The sequence below is a fragment of the Notamacropus eugenii genome, chromosome 2 (genome assembly GCF_028372415.1).
Source record: "Notamacropus eugenii isolate mMacEug1 chromosome 2, mMacEug1.pri_v2, whole genome shotgun sequence".
In the NCBI taxonomy this organism is placed as follows: Eukaryota; Metazoa; Chordata; class Mammalia; order Diprotodontia; family Macropodidae; genus Notamacropus; species Notamacropus eugenii.
Window position 1 is genome coordinate 234,951,184 of NC_092873.1, and position 26,921 is coordinate 234,978,104.

Sequence of the window (26,921 nt, forward strand, 5' to 3'; positions counted from 1 at the left end):
TCAGACAAGGTACCAAACTGCAACTGTAGAGGGAATACCATCACTTGGGAGTTCCTTATGCCACTGGAATCTTAAGTCTAGTCTCTAGCTATGGTTTTCAAACCATTTTTTAAAATTCAGTTTTATTTTGTGGTCTACATTCTCCTTCCCTCCTCCCATGTTTCATCATAAATTATGTAATTATCATGTCATTGTGGTTAGTTACTTTGTTGATAAAAGTTCCCGTGTCTGTCAAAATCATCTATCTTTATAAAATTGCTGTTATTGTTTAAATTGTTCTGCTGATTTCACTTTGCATCAGTTCATGCAAGTGTTCCCAGGTTTCTCTGAAACTCTCCCCTTTCCCATTTCTTCAGCTGGATAGTATTTCATCATGTAATATACCAAACCTTCTTCAGTCATTCCCCAATTGATGGCACCTTCCTCAGTTTCCAATACTTTGCCACCAAGAAAAGCTGGTATAAATATTTCCATACATTGCATGTGGACCCTTTTCCTCTTGTGATCTCTTTGAGGTATGGATCTAGTAGCAGTTTTCACGAGGCAAAGGATATACACAATTTAATAGATTTGAAGGTATAGCCAAGTGGAACCCCAGAGTTGCTCTAACTTCTATTTCTCTAAATAAAGTGAGTAATTTGAAGCATTTTTTTCATACGGCTATTGATAGCTTGGTTTTCTTCCTCTGAAAATTGCCTATTCATATTCTTTATCAATTGGGAAGGGCCTCTTATTCTTAAAATTTGAATTCGTTTCCTCTATATCTTAGAAACTTGCTTCAAAATCTCCCAACTTTTTGCTTCTCTTCTAATTTTAGCTGAATTGTTTTCTCATACACAAACTTTTAAATTTTATGTAATTAAAATAGTCCATTTTATTTACTGTGAACCTGTCTGTCTCTTGTATTATCATGAACTCTTTCCCTATCCATCGATCTGACAGTTAATTTCTTTCATGCTTTTCTAATTTGTTACTAATTTCCAGTTTTCCCAATAGGTTTTTCCCCCTCTTATTATTGTGACTGTGAGCAAATCACTTAACCCTGTTTGCCTCTCTTTGCTCATCTGTAAAAAATGTTGGCTTTCTATTTTAGTTGCATGCCTTTCTTCTTTTTTATTGTTGAAAAGTTTTATAGACAATTTTCCCCTGAGTACTGCTATGAATATATCCTATACATCTGCTACATTGTCTCATTGTTGTCATTATCTTTAATGAAATTATTGTTTTTATGATTTGTTCTTTGAACTACTCATTCTTCAGGATTAAGTGAGCATTTTCAATTACTTTTAATGTTCATTTCAGTGGGCTTATGTTAATTATAATTTTTATTATAGTCCATATAATACATATGTAATATATAGTCCATTTAATATAGTCCATATTTATAGTCCACAAAAGATGTGTTCAGTATTTCTCCTTTTATGCCTTTATGATATTTTTGTGCCATAATGCATGTTCTATTTTGTGACTGTGCCATGCACAGCTGAGAAATAGATATACTCATTTCTATTTCCATTCACTCTCATCCTGAGGTCTACCATGAATTCCTTTTCTAAAATTCTACTTAGGTTCTCCATTTCTTTTTTTTTTTTTTTTGTATTTTGGTAAAATTTATCTTTGTCTGGGAGTGGTAAATTGAGTTACTCCATTATTTTGGTTATATTGGTTATTTCTCCCTGTAAGTCATTTAAATTTTCTTTTAAGCATTTTGATACTATGCATTTGATGTATTCATGGTTGAGATTGATATTAATTCTTTGCCAGTGATACCTTCCAGAAAATGTAATTTTCACATTTCTCTCTTTTAATTAGGTCTATCAGGTCTATTCAATTTAGGTCTCAATACAAGATTGAGAGAGTCAGGAAAGACTTCATGTGAAAGTTGTGCTTGAAGTACATCTTCAAGGAAGAGAAGGATTCTTGGAGGAAAAGGTGAGCAGAAAACCCATGTCAGGCATGGGAGATCACCATATGTAAAAGAACAGGAAGAAAGTCAGTGCTTTATTTTTGCTTTTATTTTTCTGGACAGTAAAGCACAGGAGAGGAAGTAATGTATCGAGAGTGGAAGGATTGATTTGACCAGATTGTGAAGTGCTTTAAAAGGCAAGAAGATGAGTTTCTCTTTGATCTAAGTGGGAAGAGGCAACCATTGGAGTTTGTTTGGAGTCAGGACAGATTTGAGCCAGAGAGGCCAGGAGAGAAGCTCTTAAAGCAATGCAGGTGAGCAGTGATGAGAGCCTAAGTGTGAGTAGAGAGAAGGGGATGGATATAAAAGATACTGTAAAGGCAGAAAAAGACAAGATTTCACAACAGATGGTATATTTAGGTGAGGGAGAGTTAGCCATCAAGGATAATGCTGAAATAAGGACCTGGGAGTAGGTAAAGATCAGCAATGCTGGATACTTGGTGCTGCTGAATTGACTTAGCTACTAGTTAGCTCACATGTGGGGCAAGTTTTTACTGGAAATATAGCAGGAGTTGGGAAGGTTCACCTCTCACTTTCACCTTCCTCCCCTCCATTGTCAAAGCTCTTTCTTGCCTCTTTTATGTGAGATGAGTTACTACATACTACTTTTCCTTTTCTCTTTCTCCTAGTACATTCCTCTCAACATTTCATTTTCTTTTTTAGATACCCTAGGACTTTTCCTTTTGGGAGCTCTTTCAGGAGGTGATTGGTAGATTCTTTCCATTTCTATTTTACCCTCTGGTTCTAGAATATCAGGTCAGTTTTCCTTGCTAATTTCTTTAAAGATGATGTCTGGGCTCTTTCTTGATCATGGCTTTCAGGTAGTCCCATAATTTTTAAATTTTCTTTCCTGGATCCATTTTCCAAGTCAGTTGTTTTTCCAATGAGATACTTCACATTTTCTTCTATTTTTTCATTTTTTTGGTTTTGTTGTATAATTTCTTGATTTCTCATAAAGTCATTAGCTTCTATTTGTTCCATTCTAATTTTTAAGGAATTATTTTCTTCAGTGAGCTTTTGACCTCTTTTTCCATTTTGCCCATTCCCCTTTTTAAGACATTCTTCTCCTATTTGGCTTTATGGAGCTCTTTTGCCATTTGGGATAGTCTAATTTGAAAGCTGTTATTTTCTTCAGCATTGTTTTGGGATTCCTTTAGCAAGTTGCTGACTCGTCTTTCATGATTTTCTTGCATCACTCTCATTTCTCTTCCCAATTTTTCCTCTACTTCCCTTACTTGATTTTCAAAATCCTTCTTGAGTTCTTCAATGGCCTGAGACAAATTCATACTTTTCTTGGAGGTTTTGGATGAAGGAGATTTGGCTTTTTCTGTCTTCTTCTGGTTGCTTGTTTTGATCTTCTGCATCACTAATGACATAAGAAAATTACCTCTTCATTGAGAAAGTAAGAATCTATAGTCTGTTTCTTTTCCCCTGATTTGTTCATTTTCCCAGCCAATTACTTGATTTTTGAGCTCTTTGTTAAGTGGAGTCCTCCAAAAACAGCTGCACCTCCAAGCAGCAGCTGCCATCACCTTGGAGCTGGAGCTGGAAGTGGGGCTAGGGTTGAGGCCAGGGTCAGGGCTGAGATTGGGGCTGGATCATGCTCCCCTCTCAGCCAGGTGAGAGACTCTTCCTAGTGATCTTTGAAGGTGTCTTTGGAGTTTGTGGATTGAGAAGTTTGGAAACCATAGCAGCCACCAGTGATTCAGTCCCCTAAGGCCACTGCCTGATGTGATAAACACTTCGGTCGACCTTCTAGATTGTCTTGGGCTGAAAATTTACTTCCGTCTGTCATTTTCTGACTTCTGCTGCTCTAGAATTTGTTTAGAGTCATTTTTTACGATTTGTTGTGGGGTTTGGGGAGAGCTCTAGCAGGTCCCTGCTTCTACTCCACCATCTTGGCTCCACCCCCAACTGGTTTATCTTTCATCCAAAACTATGGTTCTGTACAATCAGCAATCTTTACAACAATCAGGGAAGACATATGTTGCTGAAAATGTTAAGGCCCCAAGTCATCTGTAAATTATAGTGTTCCCCTATTACCTTCAGGATAAAATATCCAGTCCTCTATGTGGCATTTAAAGCTGACGCCTTCCTATCTTTCCAGTAATCTTTCATTTTACCCACCTTCAGACATTTTATAGTACAGCTACACAGAAATGTTACCCTTTCTCACAAACAAGAATTCATCTCCCATCTACACTGGTTGGCCCACCTGCCTGAAGCATCCTCCCTCCTTACCTCTGCCTATTGGTCCCTCTTCCTTCAAGACTCCACTAAAACCCACCTTCAGCAGGAGGCCATTCCTGATCCCCCAAATGCTAATGCCTTCTTCTCTGAGGTGACTTTGGCCTCCTTGGCATCTATACCTGGTAATAGGATGGCTACATCAAAGGGAATGAACAGCTCATTGTCCTTGGAAAGGGTTCTTATTGTCATTAAGCTTGCAGTCAGTAGATCAATTTTTTTAAAACGCATTTATTTAGTACATATTAATGTACCAGGCACCAGAAATACAAATACAAAAAGTGAAACTATTCCTGCTGTCAAGCTTGTATTCTACTGAGGGAGGCATCTTCTACTCTGTTTCATCTACTGTGTCTGCATGTATACATTTATACATATGCCATCTCATTTATACATATGCTGTCTCTCCCATTGGTATGTAAATTCCTTGAAGGCAGAGATAAATTTTTACCTTTTTCAGTATTCCCAGTGTTTAGCAGAGTGCCTGGAACATAGTAAGCACATAGCAAATGCTTCTTGACTGACTAATTGAAAGATTCCACTTCAGATTTTTTGCAAAGTGATATTTTTCATTGCTTTTTTGTATATTTTCTCTGCCTCAATCATAAATTGTTTCATGCTTAGAATACTGGGTATCACATTAGAAATCTTGGAGATTTCTTTTATCTTCCTCTCAAAAATGCCAGAGAAGCACGGCCTTTTCTATTTTCCTCTAGATAACATAGATTCCATTGGTTAAATGATAGGACTTATTCCCCTTACTGGTAAGCTGTTATAAGATCTCAGCTTGGTAAAGGTCAAAACTCTTAATTCAGACCCAGACACAGCATAACTCATTTCCACAGGTTATTTGTAGCTTTTTCTCCTTCAGCTGCCTGAGCCTTACAACTTTGATGTCCAATGTTAAGATACCCCTGAGTGTACTGTACTGCCTCAAATCATGACCTCACTGACCCTGGTCCCATGCAGTCTTCCTATAAGACTGAGGTTGAGTTTTCTGATGTTCTCTCCCAGGCTGAATTACAAATCATCCTAGGCTTTCACTTTGATCTTTACACCTAGTAGGATTCCCTGAGAGGTGGTTTTGTCAGTGAGGACAGAGTCACAGAGGCCCAAATGATGTAAACTAGCAGCGATAGGAAGACCTCTCCCTCCATTTCTCACTTATAATTATAAGGCAAAATAGATACTGGACTTTGTAAATCCTCAAGGGCTCTTTGACACAGGACAAATCAGATACTTCCTTCTGGTTTTCCCCATCATCAGTAACCATGATCCTAGGGAGTGCCAACATGTACTATTTCTTGCTCTGGTTACAGCATAGCTTACCGAGAGGAGCAAGTCTTATGCTTGGCCAGCAGGCTGCTCGTCCTCCTGTGGAGCTCGTGAGTAAAAGAATAGGGTGGGAGAGCGGGTCAATGAAGCAACTCCGATTTATTCAAGCAAGCACTCTGATTACATATTCTCTGCCAACTAGCCCAGTGAACCATGGTGACACACCTAAACAAACCTGAAACTATAGAAATGAACACAAGCTGGATCTATAGTGACAACAACAAACCAGGGGTGGGGCTGTCCCTTCCAGTGCCATCTTCTTCACCCTTCCCTGCTCTGGACTCAGTTTACCTGATGTCCGTTAGTGTGGCGTCCCAGATGGCGTGGCAGTCAGTGCCCCTTACAACTCCCCCTTTTAGTTTTAGACCTGATGACCTTCACGGGTTTGTACATCTCTCAGCTTGAACTGATTTTCAGTAAGCATCTTCATTGTATCTTTTACAGTTCGTAGGGCACATTTGAGACATGCTGGTATGAGACATATAATAATCAGGATAACAATACTTCCTGACAACAATGGACCTAGCCAATTAAACAATGAGGTGGAATGACCAAAAAGTTGCATCATGTCTGAAACAGAATTTTCAGGTATTAACGTTTTTGTGCCTTGAGTATTTATATCCAATGTCAATTTTTCCACCAGTTTCATTTCACTTGAAACGTTGGTGAGTGTTAAATCATGTAACTGAGCTCTTATTTCTTCCCAATTAAATTCAGTATCATTGTACAATTTGTTCATCATACAAAAATGACGATATCTGTAATCACATCTTAAAGCCAATTGTGTTTCTGTGGCCTGCAGTTCATCCCCAATTGCTATTACATCATTTCTTAACATTAGAATGGCCTGATAGAATTCATGATCCATCTTCAATTGTTCCCTAAATCCCACTGATACATTATTTGTACAAACACCAAGGATAGCCCTTCACCAGTCCTATAAAGTTGAAATGTCTACTAATGTCCAAAGGTCCAATACTGGTCCTCGGCCTGGCTCACTGCTGGAAGCAGTAAGATGAAGCTGACTAATTTCATGGCTCAGGCATTGTAGTTTCTTCTTCTTTCTCTGGCGGAATCCCTGTGATTTCTTCCTGGTGCTGTACGACCCGTAGTCTTTTCACTGGTACCCAAATCTCCTTGTCTCCTGTAAAGATACAAGCATAACCCTTGTCCCAAGTTATTATGGTATGTGGTTCATGCCATTGCCCTTCCTGATCTCGTCACATGGCTGTCTGTCCCGTGGCTGGAGGCGTCCATTCCAATTTTTTCTTAAAATCATCTGGTGGTCTGCCTGATCTGACCATCTGTTTCATGGCAGGTGTAAGACCGTGCTCATCGAATTTTAAGTAATTGATAGTGAAAAGTGCCAATTTTAATTGATCATGTGCCATGGACCTGGGTCCCGAAGCGCCCCCTTTTTGTTTTTGGACATATTGTTTTATGGTGCGGTTCACACATTCTACTATGGCTTGTCCTGTGGGGTTATAGGGGATCCCAGTCACATGAGAGATTCCGAATTCTGAGAGAAATTTTTGGAAGGCCGAAGTAGTGTATGCTGGGCCATTATCAGTCTTTAATAGTCGTGGGACGCCATGGGCTGCAAAACATTGAAGCATATGACTACACACGTCCTTAAGTGCCTCTCCGGTGCGTAGAGTAGCCATGATGAAACTGGAGAAAGTGTCTATAGACACATGGACATATTTAAGCCTCCCAAATGAAGCTATGTGAGTCACATCCATTTGCCAGATATCATTAGGATGTGATCCCTTAGGATTGTACACTCTGCATGGCATCGGTGGCTGGAAAGGAATGCATGCTGTGCGTGATTTTACAATCTTTCAGGCCTCTTTCTTAGTAAGTTTATATAAATGTCTTAATGATTTTGCTGATATATGAAACTTATTGTGAGCCTGCTGAGCTTCCTCAGTGGTTTCTAGGTATACACCTCCTGACACTACTCGATCCACAACCTCATTTCCTGCTGCTAGAGGCCCTGGTAGATTGGAGTGTGATCTTATATGTAAAATGTGGAATGGGAACATACGTCCTCTTATGGTGTTTTGGACTTCCGCGAGCAACTGTCCAATTTCTAATTGGGTTGATACGCAGGCAGTCTCTAGGTCTGGTAAAAGTGTGGCTACATATCTACTGTCGGTAATGACATTGATAGGCTCATCAATTTCTAAAGCCTTCCAGACCGCAAATAGTTCGTTCTTTTGGGTGGATGAGAACGGAGTATCATATACCTGCAACCATTTATCTTGATATACATATGTGGCTGCTCTATTTAATTTTGTGGCATCAGTAAATACATTCTTTCCTATGACCGCAGTGTCATGGTGTTTCTCTGCCCATGTCCATGGTGTTTCCTGGTATATGCTTAGAGCCTTATTTATGTTCCCTGTTTTGAAGTTTTGATTAATAATAACTTGCCCTTCTGGGTATTCTGTACCCCATTTCTCTACTTGTTCTTTGTTGTATCTACACTAGATGGCATCAGGATCTCTTCCTATCAGTTTCCTCACTCTCTGAATTGCTTTGTAAACCACTTGTGCAACTAGTACACAGTAAGGGACACAAGACCTATTGTGTACTCTCTTCAAATGTATCCACTCTAATAACCCTTCCTCTTGGTGAAGGCATCCTGTGGGAAGTTCCACAATGAAAAGGATAGAGATATACATATTTTCTGTTGGTCTATATCTCCTGGTGCTAGCCTCTACGATTTTTGTTTGAATTTTGGAGATGCACTCCAATGCTTGAGGAGTCCATTGTTGTAGTGAATTTAAGTCAGGATCTCCTTTCAGCATGTCATACAATGGGTGTAATTCACCTGTAGGTATTCCTAATTGTGGTCTGATCCACTGAAACTCTCCTATCACCTTTTGCATATGATTGAGAGTCTTGATTTTAGACACATCTATTACAGGTGATTTAATATGGATTTGATGTTCTAATATGGTGTGTCCTAAGTAATGTATAGGCAGGTCTTTCTGTGTCTTATCAGATGCTATTTTTAAACCCTGTTTGAGGAATTCTCTCTCTGTCATTTGTAAAGTCATTTCTAAAATTTCCATGTTATCATGAGCTCCCAAGATATCATCCGTATAATGGAGTATCAACACCTGGGGAAATCTCTTCCTGACTGGGTGTAATGTCTTGTCTACATACCACTGACAAATTCTGGGACTGTTTTTCATTCCTTGGGGTGGTACCTTCCATAGGTAAGGATGGTATGGCTTCTGTAGACTGACACTGGGTACAGAGAATGCAAACCTTTTCCTATCCTCAGTATAAACAGGAATACTGTAAAAACAATCCTTGATGTCAATCACCCAAAGTTTATAACTGCTGGGAATTACCTTGGGTGATGGCAAACCTGGCTGCAAAGCACACATCAGCTACATGATGTCATTGATCTTTCTCAAATCAGTCAACATTCTGTATTTTCCAGATTTGTTTTTTATGACAAATACAGGAGAGTTCCAAGGACTAAAGGATTCCTCAATGTGTCCTAACTCTAACTGTTCTTGTATAAGGTCTTTCAGGGCTGTGAGATTTTCATATTTTAGGGTCCACTGATCCACCCAGATGGGCTCATCTGAGATCCATGGTAATTTTGGTGGTGGAATTCTCACGGCATCGTCATCAATGGATCCGTTCCAAAATTTGTTGTTAATCTTACCCCTAATTGTGTAAGCAGGTCTCTTCCCCATAGTATTATGGGAAGCCCTTCCAATACTTGTGGCCAAAATTTTCCTGATCTGTCCTCAAAAGTCCACCGTAGTGGTCTGGCCACCTCCCTGGCCCATTGTGAGCCTCCTATGCCATATACATTATCTTCCTCTCCTATAGGGCATTGAGACTCCCATTGTGAAAAAGGGAATATGCTTCTGTCTGCACCGGTGTCCACAAGGCCTGTTTTAGGTATTCCTTCTATATATATGGTAAGCATTGGTCTCTGATTGCCAATTTGTTGAGTCCAATATATTGTTTGTTCTGTGTTATGATCCATTTGTATCAATTGTGCTACCGGCTGCCCTCTATCCACCTCCACCTCCACATTGTTAGAGTTGCACATCAGGGTCTTGTGTAAGGTACCAATCGGTGGTTGCTGTGCTACGGCCTGTAAGCCTGTGTAAGCATTTGCTGGTGCAGAAATGAAAATCTCTTGCTTTGTGTTGATGCATATTTCCTCTGTTGGTAATCACACTGTTGTGCATGGAGGTGTCAGGAAATTCCCTAGGCCTCTGATTAATTTTGACTGTATGACACCGACTAGAGTGTCCAGTACCTCCTCCTGAATTCTGAAGTGGCCTGTGGGATCGTCTCTGCGTCCTCCCGCTAGCCCCTCTTTTTCTCCTGGGCTGGAGGGATGCCCGTCTGCATGTTTAAATATTGAGCACTACCCTTGAGAGGGGACAATGACCTACACTCTGAAGCCCAATGCCCTGTTTTCTTACATTTTGGACAGGGTGTGGTTGGCTTACTCTTAAATGGTGTTCTCTTCCCTTGGTTCTCAAGTCCTTTTCTTCCCTCTGCATTGTTTCTACACTCCCTCTGGTAATGTCCTATTTTTCCACACTTAAAGCATCTCACTCTTGCTCCAGCTCCCTAATAATTTCTCAGCACCCCTGCGAAGATGGAAGCCTGTACTCTTGCTAGGTATGTCTGAGATCCTACCTCCTCACACCTATTTAACATGTCTTCAATGGAACAGTTCTTGGGTAATCCTAGCAGAGCCTTCCTACAATCTGCATTAGCTCCTGATCAAAGGATGTCCTTTATCACTACAGCAGTACCTTCCACTTCACCCATAGTCCTGGTGACAACCTCAGTTACTCGGGCACAGAAATCAGTGAAGGGTTCTGCATTTCCTTGCTTCAGTGATTGCAGAGATACCTTCTTAGGACCCTTCTCAGGAATCAGCATAAAGGCCTGCTCCACCCCTTGGGCTAGCCTCTCATACAGCTCTAGATCATATCCTATTTGCTTAATGTCTTCCGCATACTCTCCTGACCCAAAATAACATATCATATACCGTTGGGCATCTGTAGTGTTGCCAGCATTACCTGATGTTGCTATGGCTCTTAATTTTTCTGCCAAAAGCTGAAGAAAGCAAACATATTGTCTGGGAGTCAAGATGGCTCTCATGGTTAATTTCCAGTCATTTGGGGTTAACACATAATTAGCCAATTCTTTTAATCTTATGAGGACATAAGGAGCATTTATCCCATAATTTGTAACCGCCTTTTACAATTCTTCTATCTGTAAGGCTGGTATGGGCCCGTGAGTCCTCGTCACGGAGCCGTCCTCTGCTTTATCCTCCAATACAGGGAACGCACTTATCCATTCCCTGCCAATCTCCCTGAAGCTAGTGTAATCACCATCCTCTCTCAGCTTTTCTAGAGTCTGCTGTAATGCTGATTTTTTGAAAATTATTTGTACTTCTCTCACCTTGTCGCTAGGTGGCAGAATTGTTCCTCTTCTCTCACTCTCTGTGCTTCCTCCCTTCTCACCATCAGTGAACTCCTTTTTCCAGCTAACCCTCCTTTTAGTTTTCAGCAAGCCCTTTAATTTTTCAGTTAACTCTTGCATGTCCTCTCTCAGTTCCCGAACTGTCTCTCTCTCTCGCCATAACTCTTGTTCCAACTCTAAGTCTGGACATATGGATGCTGGCTGCCTTTCTGGGCTGCTGTCCCTTGTACTACTCCTTGACTCAGAGGGGGTCGTCTCTGAGGATGTGGTAAATGTTCTCATTTGCACTGCCTTGCCACCGTCGTCCTCTATGAACACATTCTTCAGCATGTCATATAGGAAGAAAGTGTGAAGATCCAATTTATTTGGGTTTTCGAGTTCAAAAGCTGTTAACTGCTCTCCAACAATGACCCAAGAGTCTAAACTCATAGGAGGTCGTTCTGACACCCAAGGACAGATTTCACAAATGGTATCTATGAACTTCCTTATATTTCTCAAACTTACTGTAGTTCCATGTTTCCTGATCTTTTTGTAAGTTATTGCTGTGTATTGACCCTGACTCAACTTTTGTGAGCTTTGCCCCATTTCAGTCTTACTCACGGTTACTCCTCTTCCCACCGAGCTGAATTGCGTGCGTCTTCTCCTGCATCCACTTCTCGGATCCGCTTGCTGGAGGACTCGGTGAGGCAGACAGGTTACCGTCTCCTGTTGCGCTCAGGTATTGGCCTTCGACCCTGTCCTGATAGCTCCTGTAGACTGTCTAGGCTTCTGGAGAGCCTGACTCACTCGGGGGGGACTGAGGGACCTGATTCCCTCAGCTGAGATTCCTGAGGGACCTAATTTCCCTTGGCTGAGCTTCCTGCTCCTTCCCCCCTGCTTGTGGCTCCATGTTGGTGGGCGCCAAGTTGCTATGGTTACAGCATAGCTTACTGAGAGGAGCAAGTCTTATGCCTGGCCAGCAGGCTCCTTGTCCTCCTGTGGAGCTGGCAAGTAAGACAATGAGGCGGGAGAGCGGGTCAGAGAAGGAACTCTGATTTATTCAAGCAAGCACTCTGATTATATAGTCTCTGCCAGCTAGCCCAGTGAACCATGGTGACACACCTAAACAAACCCGAAACTATAGAAATGAACACAAGCTGGAACTATAGTGACAACAACAAACCCGGGGTGGGGCCGTCCCTTCCAGCGCCATCTTCTTCACCCTTTCCTGCTCCGGACTCAGTTTACCTGATGTCCGTCAGTGTGGCGTCCCAGATGGTGTGGCGGTCAGCGCCCCTTACATTTCTAACCTACCATTGTTCTTTAATCATTTTATAATCCTTTCACCTGAGGTCTTCAGGGGTCAGTCTTGAACTTCCTTCATAGAAAACCAAGATAGTTGCTGCCCTCACCAAAATTCTTGGGACTTTCAGGAGGGAAGAAAGTGTAGTGACTGACTCCTTCTAATTAGATACTTTCACACTCCAGCTTCTATGGTTCTCTCCTTTCACTTTCTTTTTCCCTTCCCTACTCTTATTCCATCTTTCACCCCCCACCCCCCAACAATGCCTTCAACTGCCTCAATGTTAGACTGGCAGTGATCATAAGACTTCAGGGAAATTCTAAAAACCATTCCATCAGACAAAGGTTAGGGATCCCATACATTAGTCTATAAACCACTTAGATCAGGATCCTTAACTTTTTTTTGTATCATGGTCTGGTTTGGCAGTCTGGTGAAACCTATGAACCCTTCTCTGAAAAATATTTATAAACTCAGAAAATAGAATGCATAGGATTACAAAAGAAACTTAAAGTTAGTGAAAATAAAGATGTACTTTTTCCTTCCTCCAACTTCATGGACACCCTAAAATCTATGTACAGATCCCTTGGGATCTATGGACCCCAGGTGGGGAACTCATGACTTTGATACCCTCATGATGGTCATTTTCTTTGCAGCTTCTTCATGTCCTGTCCCTGTATCGCCAAGGCAACATTCACAGCACTGGTGGTGACTATGAATATGCAGGGGTAGTTCTCAATCACCAAGTATAAGAGACTCTCTATATAGAAGGCAGAAGGAAAACATTTATTTAGACACCAGAAAGCAAAATCTGTCATGGTGACCAAGAAGTTAATAAACAGCATCAATGCAGGGAGCAAAGCCATTCCAAGCCTCCCTCCACCTTGGTCAGGGCCTTCTCACAAGCAAAGGCTCAGGAGACTGAGCCTTACTGTGCACCTGCCTGTATGCTCTCCTCTCTGCCCTGACTGTGCTCACCCACTTCCTCCTAGTTCTGCTCAGCCCTTCCTGTTCTGCATGTTCTTCAAGCTCCTCCAACCACGTTACTTATGGTTCCAGGTGATTTAATAGGTCTATTAATAAATAGGATAGATTTTCCAATTCAAATTACCATTACGGTCCCCCTTTACAAATCTTGTTTATATGTTTCTGAAAACCCTCCATAGAGAATGGACTCAACATGCTAGAGGCCTTCCTTGGGTGCTTTGATATTTTAATATATTGAGGAAGCCTACACTGCAATCAAGTTTGTCCCCCAAGTATCCCTTTTTTTCCCTTCATGCCCTGACTACCTTTTATAGATAATTACTTTACCTGATGAAGTCACTTATGCCGTTTTATATGTAAATCATAAGTTATAAAACATAGGATCATGGATTTAGAGCTTGAAGAGATCTCTGATGATTTAATTCAACATTTTGCTGATGAGTAAACTGAAGCCTGAAATTTAAGGGATACAGATGAGATTTAACCCAGTTTTCTATTTCTATGTCTGGTGATCTTTAAAAAGAAAACTACATCATATCATTTCTCAATACAATGTTTATTTATATGTATGAATATAATATATAATATGTGCATGGCTATGTATGAATACATGTAATTTTAATAACATGGCTAACATTCCTGCGCTAATAATTTAATATTGGACTTCGAGGAGTTATACAATTTGAAAGATAACTTTGCTTTTATAATTCGGTGACTTTTGTAAACAAAAATTTTTTTTTAAATTGATGTCTAGGAAATATTCTAAGGGTTTGCCAAAATCTTATCATATCTTCTTGTCTTTTTTGGTAATTTGATGAAGAATGGTAAGGTGTTTTTTGCAAAGAATTTTGACAGTCTGGGATTGATGGGAAATCATTTTAGGTATTGAACCAAACTGAGAACCATTACAAGTTGCTCCAATATGTGATCAGGAAGACCTCATTTTACAAACACATTTCCCTTTCTATCTCTCTCACTGACAATCACATCAGTCACTTTTTTTTTGACCCATAGTCTAGAAATGTTGAGCTTTTTTAGAAGCAGTGCAGAGAGAAAAGGAATATTATTTTCCTTTCTTTTCTAGGAATGAGGAAATTGAGGGATGTAGGGGTCTAAAATAGGATCATAGGCTTTTAATCTGGAAAAATGTCATTAATTGTATAGATAGAAGAAATGAGGCCCTGAGAGACGTGACTTGTTCAAGGTCACCTAGGCAGTAGTTATCCCTTCCACATTGCAACTTTCCCCATCACAGTTTCGATATATGGTAGGTCAGCATAAGAAATTAAATGGGAATTTTTAGGGGAAGTTTTGCAAAAGTTGCTGACAAGAAAGCCAACAGATAAGCCAGAAAAAGCTTAGAAACTCAGAATTGCTTAAAATATATGCATAGTATTATAGAATACCAACTGCAATTTTACAATAAGGTATTGTCAACTCCCCATAAATCAGATTTCTTTTTAGTACAAAGGAAGCACCAAAAAGTTTTACACAGATTTTCCAGATCCTGGTAGTGTCATACCAGTAACCCCCCACAAAGTGGACGGAATAACTGTAGTTCAGTAAGGATTCAAACCCAGGTCTTTTGACTCTAAACCCAGTGTGCTTTCATTATTATAATTTTCTCAGGCTAACGAGTTGCATTTAAGGTAGTGCATTCAAATCAATGAGATTTCTTTACTTTTTCCAGGATATTTCCAATATTGCTAATAAATTATTTCTAGGAACTCTGTAGATATACATACATACAATAATCCAAGGTTCCTTATAATTTCTTTTGGACATCTAGCTTGGAGATTCTCACCTATCCTAAGAAATTAAAATTTCATGGCTCTTCTGAAGTGCTATTTGTGTGCTTACTTTATTCCCCATCTCCTAAATCAGGGTCTGTAAGTACTCATCTTTTATAATGTTAATGAGATTTCTGTTAATGAAGATCTTCCCACCCGTTAATAGGTCTCACGTGGAACCCACTGGGGGAAGATTGATTAGGGGAGGCTTGTTTGTGTAGCAACTGTTTTGTTAATTGTTAATTGTTACTGAGGTACTGGGTCCCTTAGGGCTCTGAAAAAAATATATATGCTCTAAAGTGAGGTTTTGCTTTGGGGCCTTAGAAGAAGGTTCATGTGCCAGATAAGACTCTGGGTAACCCCCCCTCCCCTTTTGAAAACCCAGATGGTGGTGCTTCATATACATAAATAGTCAGATAGTTGCATCTTTCGGTTGATCTATAATGTATGCATGGCTTATGATCAGACAGTTAGAAGCCCAGTCTGTTGGTTTTTTATTTCTCTGCTTATATTTTCCCTTCTGGTGACTATAATTAAGTAGCTTGGTGAACCCTCAAAAGTTGCTTTCCTTTTAGAAAAGCAGATCGAAGAACCTGTGCAGAAGGCCAGGGTATGCCAGGGTGTCTGCTGTTACATTTTTATAGCTCTCTCACTACCTAGTTTAATGTTTTGCCATGGCAGGGACTCATAGATATTTGTGGAACGCATATCACGGATCAGTTAAAGAACCTTGAGATGTTTAGCCTAGAGAAGAAAAGATTTGTGAGTGATATGATAATTCTCTCTGAACATCTGAAGGTCTGTCATGAGTCAGAGAGACTAGAATTGTGTTGCTCAACCCCAGAAGACACAGCTAGAAGTAATTGGTTAAGTTACAAAGAGGCAAATTTAGACTGTATGTTGAGACATGATCGCAAAGCACTTGCACTAGTCAAAGGTGTTTATATAGACTTCCCATTAACTTCTTCAAGGGAAGAACCTTTCACCTTTCTTTACATCCTTAGGGCTTAAAATAAGTGCATGGCACATAGTAGGTGCTTAATAAATACTTATTGACTGAACAATTTTCTGACTACCGCCTCACCTGAAGCATTCAAACAAAGGTTACAAGACTACTTGTCAGGTATGTCACGGAGGTCATTTTTTTTCAGGTAAGTGTTGGACTAGAAGGCCTCTGAGGTCCCTTTAAAGTGGGATTCTATGATCTAGTTCCTTTCTAGATCTATGTCCTATAAAGAGCTTATAATATTCTAGAGGTTGACAAACCATGCTTGGAATATTCTCCCTTGTCTTCCCTAACTTCCTTCAAGTCACAGATAAAATTCCACCTCTGTAAACATCTGTACTAATGTCTTCTCTTAATTCTAGAGCCTTCCATTTGTTGATTATCTCCAATTGATCCTATATATAGTTGTTAGTGTATTTGTTTCCATGGTTTCTCCCCCACTAGACTGAGAGTTCCTTGAGAAGAGGGGACTGTCTTTTGCCTTTCTTTGTATCCACAGTGGTCAGCATGGTGCCTGATACATAGCAGGTTCTTAAAAAAAGTTTATTGATTATTGACAACTAGAAATTGAGGATAGATAGAAACAAGATGGAGTTTATTGTCCGGTGACAAGGGGAGGAATAAGGGTTAGTGAACTGAAAAATCTGTGCTTTTGTTAAGAGTTGGTTTCTTTTGAAGGACTGACAGGATGATTCCATTTGGCAGCAGGGCAGTGGCTGGTTCAACGTTAAAGGGTTTTCTGATTTGGGAGATAATAGTTTAGTAGGAGCAATCAGAGGAAACCAGGAATTATTTGATGGGTTACGCTCAGCTCACCACCACTCACTTCATGAGATTATAGGACATGTTGTGATGGAGCAACTTTCATGGAGTGAGACACTTATGCTTGGTGTTTCTAACATCGTGTGGTCATCTCAATCATAGTATGAACTTCTCAATAGATCTGTTATATGACGTAGGATGTGTAAGATTCACATAGACTCTAGAAGATATTGACATCAAACTGATGGTATGAATGGAATTTTTTTATTTTAGGTAAAGATAGAAAGTTGATTGAGAGTTCTCTCTGTCAATGTGTTAGAATGATTCTTTTGAAACTTTAACTCTTCACTATGCTGTAGGCAGTGATGTTCTTCTTCTGTGCCCAAGCACTAAGATAGAATAAGGACACTGTGGCCTTCATGAAAATTAGAGTCAACTCAAGGGTTAAGAAAAACTATAACTGTTTGGCTGCTTGTCCACATTTTGCTGCTATGTGACATGACTTTTCTTTCTACCTGCCACACATGGATCCTTAAGTCATGACAAAGGCAAAACACAGAAGTGATAAAAAAGATTTTTCAACTTGAGCTAAAGTCAGGTTCCTCATTTTGGAAGTCAGAAACAACATCTTAAAAGTATATCCTAACTTATAGTCTGAGGCCGAGGGATCACAGTTGGACTCTTCTAGCTAGTAGGGGATATAAGGCTTGGAGCATAATTATTTCATTAGTCTCTTTGTGGTGGCTTGTGTGGGATAGTGAGGCAGGGGGCTAGGTAGTTATGGGGCAGCTGTCAAGTTCTGATATAAGAAAGATATCCAGGAGTCAAGAGATCAAGATACTGCAGGGGTCAGGGAATCACTGGTTCACTGGTACCATAGAATACCCTCCAGGGGTGGAACCAGGAAGTCAGAAACTTGCCTTGGTCCAGAGCAAACCAAAGGCTGAAAGTCAAGAAGTTACCAAAAAAAAAAAAAAAAAGGAGGAACTAGGTCTCAGGGAGTAAGTCAAAGACTGGGAGTTTAAAAAGTTACATGATTCAAAGATTTTATTTAGAAGGCTTAAAGAAGTCTAATATTAGGTGTCCTCTGCTCTTTCCTAACTGCTTTATAAGTAGTAAGAGATCTTAATCAACAAACAAGTATTGTTAGGTTTCTATGATGTGCCAGGCACTGTGGTACATGCTGTGGATGCAAATACAAAAAAATGAAAGTCCCTGCTCACAATGAGACTTCTGACTTAAAGGGGGGGGAAGGGGATGATAAGAAGTATATACAAAATAAACAGCATAGGTGTCAGTAAATCCAAATACACATGTACATTAATTGTAACAAATATGTTGATGAGAAAACTTGGTTAGAGAGAAAAGGCAACAGGCTAAACGCATACATTTTAGGATTTAATTAATTAATCAATTCCCCATCAAGCTAACAGTTACATAGCGCTATGGAGCCAGGATCAGAACTGGCTGACTCAGTACAGAAATTGACTGTCTTAAGTACATTTTACCATGAGGAAGGAGTTCTCTTAGATAAACACATTGGAAACAAAGTGGCCTCAGTTGGGTTTTATGATCCCAAGCCATGGGCATCTTCTTTCCATAGCATGTCTCTGTGATTTAAGATAAGGAAAAAGTCCCATCACCCAGATAACAGACATCCTGTCCTAAACAGGCCTTTGAAGTTGTTTAACTTAACAGAGTTTGACAAAGCTGAAGTCACACCCCAAGGTATTTGTGCTTTTCTCTTAACACTAGGATGCTAGAAGGAGGGTCTGATAAGGAAGTCCCATTTGCCCACCAAAAGGCATCCTCTAAACAAAGGAGACTATTAGGTCCAGGCTCTCCTTAATTTAAACTTTGGCCCTTATTAAAGTCTAAAATTTATATTAAATATTATCAATTAAAAGGTTTTATATATGCCTATATGTATGTATAATGTAAAGTAGTTTAAGAGAGAGAATACTAACAACTGGGAGAATCAGAAAAGGCTTTATATAGAATGGGAGAAATCATATAACAAACCTAACCGTAATATACAAGAAAATGATCTGCTACATTCTACGACTGAATTCCATAGTTCTTTCTCTGGATGTGGAAGACATTTTGCCTTAAAAGACCACTGAGAATTTTTTTAAGTCCTTGCATTGCAATGAAGCCAGGAAGACTATCTTCTTGAGTTCAAATTTGGCCTCACTTACTAGCTATGTGACCCTGGGCAAGTCATTTAATCCTGTTTGCCTCAATTTCCTCATCTGTAAAATGAGTTGGAGAAGGAAATAGCAAACCATTCCAGTATCTTTGCCAAGGACACCCCAAATGGGGTCATGGAGAGTCAGACACGAGTAAACAACAACGAAACAATAAAGGGCAAGTGTCAGGACAATTTTACAGATGAAGAAAGTGAGACCTGGAAATAACTTGCCCATGCTCACAGGGCAGGTAAGTATGAGAGTAAAGGTTTTATACTGGAGTCAGATTGTATTAAATTTTCCGTGTAAGTATTTATACCTCAGGAATTGGCAAAAGCTCCAGATCAGGGCTTGATTTGTTTTGTTTATTATCTAGACTTAATAAAGTAATGGAGAAAATGTTCATAATGAAGATGAAACTGTGCATCCTACTTACATACGCTTTACCAGAGAGCTGGTTGTTAAACATGTAACAGCAAATTCCAGCTTCTGTGACAGGTTCAATGTCCAGAGGAGAATTATTCTACCTACTGTACTTCCTCTCACTTTCTGAGTGACTCCTTTTTCTTCTCACAGTTCTTCTAGGACAGTCTCAGACATTTTCCCAAAGTTATGCACTTTTTTTTGATGGAGTCCAAGATTTTTTTCTCTCCTGGGAATTCCCAGGAGTCAGGAAACCAACACGAAAAAACCAGAACTGTCTTAACATGCCTAGGGACATCTAGTCCCCTTAAAATAATCCATGGCGATAGACCTTCCAGGGAGGAAGACAATTACATATGGACAGGAATAAAAATAAGTATTCAGTACCCTGAAATGCCCTGCATGCCACTGCCATCCAACTGCTGTCCAGCAGTGAAGGACAGAGTACAGGATTGTGTGAGTGGGGTGGGTCTGGAAATCCCTCAATACTATAGAATAAGGAAAATGCTAAATACCACAGATGACAATCATGCGACCCATTTTCCTCTTCCACCAGAACCATGTCATTTGGTATCTCATCTTTTTTGGCAAGTGGTTTTTTTTATTCTCCTTCCTTCCTTCCTTCCTTCCTTCCTTCCTTCCTTCCTTCCTTCCTTCCTTCCTTCCTTCCTTCCTTCCTCCCTTCCTTCCTCCCTTCTCCCTCCCACCCTCCTTCTTCCTCCTCCTTCTCCTCCTCCTCCTCCTTCTTTCTTCTTCTTCTTCTTCTTCTTCTTCTTCTTCTTCTTCTTCTTCTTCTTCTTCTTCTTCTTCTTCTTCTTCTTCTTCTTCTCTCTGCCCACCTTTCTCTCCTCTCTCTCTCTCTCTCTCTCTCTCCTCTCTCTCTCTCTCTCTCTCTCTCTCTCTCTTTCTCTCTCTCTCTCTCTCTCTCTCTCTCTCTCTCTCTCTCTCTCTCTCTCTCTCTCTCCCCTTCTCTCCACCACTCCCTTCTTCTCCCTTTTTCCCTCCCTTACAATACTTAGTAATTGTGCTCTGGTCAATAAAAGATCCTTTAGGGGATAAAACCTAGAAGCCAAGGGAAACATTTAAATATGAAAAACAAACAGGTATATGAGAGAGAAGCACATGAACTTGTCAGTCAAGAAGTCAACAAAGATTTGTTAAGCACTTGTACTATACTCAGTGCTGGGAATACAAATAGAAGGAAAAAGGAAAGGTAACTCTTGCCTTCAAGGAGTTTCTATTCTAATGAAAATAGAGAATACTGGATGCTGAAAAGTTGAAGGAGTAAAGGAGAAAGTATTTTGACCAATCAGAAGAAGGGGCTACAGGAATAAAATTTCCTCTTGTCTTACCACTCTCAGATTCATCCTGGGCTAAAATAAAGAAGACATTTTCTTATAGGGTAGTTTTGTTTCTTCGAAAGTTGCAATTCTCATAATTGGCTTTTACTATTGCTGAAGGATGTAGGAGTTTCTACTTGTGTGCGAAAAGAGCTCTTGGCCTGCTAATCATCTCAGGATCCCTGTGTGAGAGGCAGGTAGCAATTCATACAATCACATTTGAGATGTTGTGAATCAAAGCTCAAGAAAGAACTTGTCAGAAACTACCAAGCAAATGAAAATAGTCTAGGATAAAACTGAGTTGTCTGGATAACTTTTACTTTCCATTCTACAATTTTTATTATTACTAATAGAACTATGAGAGACAGTGTAGATAGTGGTTAGACATCTGGCTACATAGTCATAAAGACCCGGTTTTAAGTCTTGCATAGAATACATCCTGACTGTGTGGTCCTAAGCAAGTCATTGAATTTCTGAACTGCCCCCTTCAACGCTTAAACTAGGAATGGCAGAAAAGGTGTGATATATGTTGCTGTGGGAGGATTTTCATTAGGAGTTCTCTGGACTGATGAAATTGGGTCTGGTGAAAAAACCAAGCATACAAAACTAATACAACTATTGTTCCTTAGAATAGTTATTATACTGGAACAAACATCCATTTGATTTGTCTTTTGGAATTGCTATAGTGTAGTTCAAACCTCCTAGATGAGTAGAGTTACTTGGCAATTGTACCAGAATGACTTTATCATAATGTAGTTTATCTCTAACATGACCTGATTTGGGGAAAAATGTATTATAACACTGCAGCCAATCAATCAATTTATTTTATTCTTTGAGTATTTGAGGATGGGGTGGCCAATGCGGTTGGGAGAAAAGACAATTGTAATGCAGGCAGTTGATGAAAACGATTTAGATTAGATTACTGGTGTAGGATGATGAGGAAGTCAGAGATGAGTTGAAGATAACTTTCCCAAATTGGTAGTAGTTTGTAAGACAGATTGCCTATTAATAGTAAATTGAAATGTGACAAAATGCAATACAAGAAATGGAATGTGTTTTAAAGCCTTGAAATGAAGTCACTCCTTTTTTTTGTTTTGTTTTATTCCTATTTAGTCTTTGGAATCAGTTTGACGCCATCCAGCAGATAATCGCACTCAGATCTGTGAACTTGGTCAGACTCTAATTGATGGTGGGATTCTTGATGACATAATCAATGAGAAGTTAGAGACCTTCAATAGCCGATATGAAGAATTGAGTCACTTGGTGAGAATACATAGTACTTGTAAATGATGATGATGATGAATTATTGTTTCAGCTTAAAGGAAGAGCAATGAAGGAAAATAAAGTTTTACCATGTAGGCAGTGGTCACGCTACAGTCAGGCAAAATCATAAAGTAGACCTGACTGGGTTCTTCTCGCATCAGTCAAAAGAACTTTGACATTATTTTTATCTCAAACATTCTCTTCATTTGCTTTTGGATATTGTAACAGCAAGCATCCTGACACACATCTAGGATGATCTGCTGGCACATGTTCTAAGATCTGCTTTTCTAAGGAAAGCAATTTAAAATTCTACTTTAATGACATTCACCAAAAGAGAAAACACAAGCAGAGAAGCTTCCACCTGTCTGACCATAAGCAATATATACATCAGAGATCAACAGGCAGATCCAACTGTCTGACCATTACATACACACATAGTTACTAGAGAGAGAAGTGCCAGCGTCTGGCTTTTCAAAGCTAGGGGGGCTCCTTATCAGTTATCCAGAGTCTCATCTGGCACATGAACCTTCTTTCAAATAGTAAGCCCCAAAAGAAAACCTTACCTCAGAGTATGTATACAATTTTCAGAGCCAGAGGGCATCATGACCTTCATGACCCAGTGCCTCATCAGAAATTAACAAAAACTGTGGACCTTCCTACACAACAAACATCCCCTGATCAAGCTTCCCTGAAAGGGCTCCACATGAAGGCTATTACTGGGCAAGGAAGATCTTTAACTCTCATTAACACATATATAGAACTTTATACCCTTAACTGGACAAAATGCATTTTTCTATTCAGCTGTTAACGTTAAATAGTGTTTGTTCCTATAAAAAAATAAAGAGTTCAAATCATCTTGATCAATAATATATCTGAATATATCATTAAGTGCCTTACCTGTCAGCAGTACAGATATATTTCATTATATACTTCTGTGCGTTTTATGGTAACGGGAAAGCTACATTTCACTATTAAGTGGTAGAAGTAGTTAAACTTTCACAGCAGATGTTAGTAACGATGTATAAAATGTATCGAAAAAAGCAGAATGTGAATTTCCTTGATCTAAAACAAACACTGAGCAAAACAATATTTTACATGTAAAAGCATTTATAAGATACTGGAATTATATATGCTTACTTGAAACTTCCTTACCTGAAAAACTTCACAGAAATATCCTGTGTCATTTTTTCCCTATCTTGACCATTTTGCAAACCATAATTTTTACATATGTTTATAAAATTGTTACTTTTGGAAACATGTATCTAAAACCCCAAATAACAATAATGTGCATTAGTGACACCATAGAAATTATCCCTGACCAACGCACCCATTTTTCAGTACAGTTCTAGAAATGTTAGCAATAACAGTAAGACAAGAGAAAGAAATTAAATTCATAAAATGAGGCAAAGAAGAGACATGACTATTCTTAGTTGTCAATGATATGATCATTTATTTATAATATTCCAGGGAATTAGCAAAGAAACTAATTGAAGCACTGAGTACCTTCAATGAATTTCCAGACTTCACTATAAAACCACAATCAACAGTATTTCTGTACAATTAAAAAAAAAGTCTGAAGGACCAAACAGAAAGTAAATTTCAAAATAACGACAAAATGTATAAAATATTTTGGAGTTATTCTGTCAAAGCACAGCTAATATTTGTATAGCTTGGAATAAAAATGTTTCTTCAAGAAACAAAAGATAATATAATTGGAGCAGTCAGTGCTCATTGTTGGGTCATACTAACATAATAAAGGTGATAATATTACCAGAGTTCATTTGATGATTTGATAATTAAGAATGAGCAATGGCATACTTTATCAAATCTAATTGAAGTTGTAACAGTTCACTTGGGAGAACAGATGACCAAAGATATCAAGGTAAATAGTGCAAAAAATTGAGGGGGAGAGAATAGCACTTCTTATTATGTTATTATATTATATATACATGTATACGTATATATAAAATATATATATTACATTATAAAGCAGCTGTCAGTGAAATCATATTTTACTGTTCAAAAAATAGAAAAAAGGTATCAATGCAGTTGACTTGACAAGGTCTAATCAGAAATACTGGGAGCTCTCTTACTGATGGATGGAAAAGGTGAAAGCATAAGGAGAGGAACCCTCATTTGCTACTGGGAAAATTGGAAAGCAGTTCGGTAGAAATTAGGCTTAGACCAATATCTTGTACAATAATGCAGAATAATATCCAAATAGATACATGACCTGAATATGAAAGATAATACCAATGGATTGTTGCAAAATTAGGAGATCTTATATACCTTTCATAGCTACAGTTGGTAGATGAATTCTTAACATAAGGAATAGATGAAACTGACCTGATAAAATGAATAATTTTGATTATGTGAAATAAAAAAGCTTTTGCACAAACAAATTTAATGCATACAGTTTAAGAATTGGAAGCAGTCAACTGGGATCTTTTTTTTTTCAATCAAATCTCTCTGATAAGGGTAGATAGCCAAGATATATCATGAACAGAAATATGTAAAACCAAAAACCATCTGCTAATAGTTAAAAAAATAATAATTTTTAAGAAAAATTTTAACTATTAATAACTAATATTGTAAACTTTTAAGAACTATATCAAAGAATGTTCCATTATCGAATAATTTTAAAAAATGAAAGTCAAGATAACTCTGAAATTTCATATCACACAGTACCTGAAAAAATTGGCCATTGGTAACTCATATTTTTCCTGCCTTTCATCCATAAAAATGACTTCCCAAAGTCATTCTGTTTTCCTTAACAGAGCCAGAATTTGAAGCCAATTGTTTTGTCTCTATGTTTTGCGATCTTTATTCTTATACTTTGCTGTTATTTAATGTTGTTTATAGAAGAAATCTAATGTTGTGAGGGGTAGTCTTTTATGGTTTGCTAAGAGAAAAGTACAAGTATCTTTTTTGTTACAACTCAATAGCATCTTTTCAATGAATGTTCTTGCATGTTAATTACTTCTCTAAATCAAGTCATAGCTCTCTAAGCGGTGATGCTTTGGCATCTCTTTCTTCTTTTTGTGACCTAGAATGTGTGGATGCTCTTGTATTCTGATAGTTATACCTAACTGAGAGTCTGCTGAGTTTCTTAATACTTTTTCTCCTCTATAGGCAGAATTCAGACAAATTTCTTTGGAAAAGCAGCTACAGACCATGAGGGAAACTGACCACATGTTGCAGGTCTTGCAGGAAAGCCTAACTGAGCTGGAGAAACAACTCACCACCTACTTGACAGATAGAATAGATGCCTTCCAGGTTCCACAGGAGGCTCAGGGAATTCCTCAGTTATGTAAAGTTTTCTTAGCTTTCAAATATTGGTACAACGAATGGTTCCTATCAGTTGCTGGAGACAACATGTTTGATGCAGATGCAGCAATTTCATAATGCAGCTCTTCTATTTTTATTACACCTTGTCAGGTCCAAGAGGCTTTATACACACCATGTGGGCAGCTCTTTAGAGCTTGTTTGAACTTCTTCTCCTATTAAGAACATATGGGAAATAATAATTATAATCACTCCCATTTATAGGGCACTTTAAGGTTCACAAAAAAATAAGGAACGTGGAGTTTTGAGCTAAAAGAGATTTTCCGATCATTTAGTCCATCTTCCTCATTTTAGAGATGAGAATACTGAAGACCAAAGAAAGGTGTAATACTTTCCTTCAGGTAGCATGTGCCAGACTTGAGATTTCAAGTCAAGCTGAAATGACTAAAACTATTGAAGGTAGATGAGACTCTCAACTATACAAACTATTGGCTGTCTCCTCCTACACCACCCCTACCACCACACCGTCACGCAAATCTTTTCTTAGGATTGTTACAAGAAGAAAAACATAAATGAGATTCAGATTCCCATTCTGTGCACAATGTTTGTAGATGTGACCAAGGCCTTTGACACTCTTACAAATTAGGGAAAATTATGTCAAAATTGGATTGCCCAGAGAAGTTCATAAGTATTGTATGCCAGTGTCACGATGGCAAGTTTGCCCAGGTTGTGGATAGTGGACAATGCTCTTGTGCCTCCCCAGTCACCAATGGAGTGAAACAGGGCTGTGTGCTTGCTCCCACGCTTGTTAGCATGATGTTTTCAGCCATGTTATCAGATACTTTCAGTGAGGATAAACACAGTCTCAAGGTCAAGTACCGTACTGATGGTAAGTTCGTCCATTTGAAAAGGCTACAAAGCCAAGACCAAAGTGGAGGGCGTGTTGGTGCATGATTTTCTGTTTGCAGACGATTGTGTACTCAATGCAACCTCTGAAGCTGAAATGCAAAAAAGTATGGATCAATTCACTGCTGACTGTGCTAAATGTAGCCTAATAATTAACAGCAAGAAAATACAGGTGCTCCCTCAGCCACCATCCATATGTAGAACTATCAGTTGCAACAAATGGAGAAGTTTTGAACTCTGTGGAAAAGTTCACTTACAACTGGTAGTGTATTTTCCAGGGATGTACACATTGACAATGAGGTGGATGCACGCATTGCCAGAGCTAGCTCAGTGTTTGGGAGGCTCCAAAGAAAAGTTTGGGAGAGAAGAGGTATTAGACTGACTACCAAACTGAAGGTCTGCTGATCCATTGTGCTGACCTCATTGTTGTATGCCTGTGAAACATGGACAGTCTACCAGTGCCATGCCAGGAAACTGAATTGCTTCCATTTGAACTGTCTTGGGAGGATTCTGAGGATCACCTGCCAGAATAAGCTACCAGACTCTGAGGTCCTTGCTTGGGCGGAACTGCCAAGCATTCAGACTATGCTTCAGAGAGCACAATTCCAACGGGCTAACCACATTGTTCAAATGCAAGATGTGTGTGTGTTCATCCTTTGTTG

The 26,921-nt window shown here is 39.1% G+C and overlaps 1 protein-coding gene across 6 annotated transcripts in view; it reads right to left on the reverse strand.

Annotated features, from left to right (window-relative positions):
* Nucleotides 1–5,628: 5,628 nt before the first annotated feature.
* Nucleotides 5,629–26,921, reverse strand: part of LOC140526979 (utrophin-like) — an 88,092-nt gene continuing 66,799 nt past the window's right edge. For 2 of the 6 annotated variants that reach the window (XM_072643594.1, XM_072643593.1), the window contains one exon: nucleotides 5,629–13,748. The gene's annotated coding sequence lies outside the window, so the exon portion shown is untranslated. Of the gene's footprint in view, nucleotides 13,749–23,498; nucleotides 26,352–26,921 lie in introns of those variants that run through there. The other 4 variants (XM_072643595.1, XM_072643596.1, XM_072643598.1 and 1 more) reach the window with 4 other exon arrangements.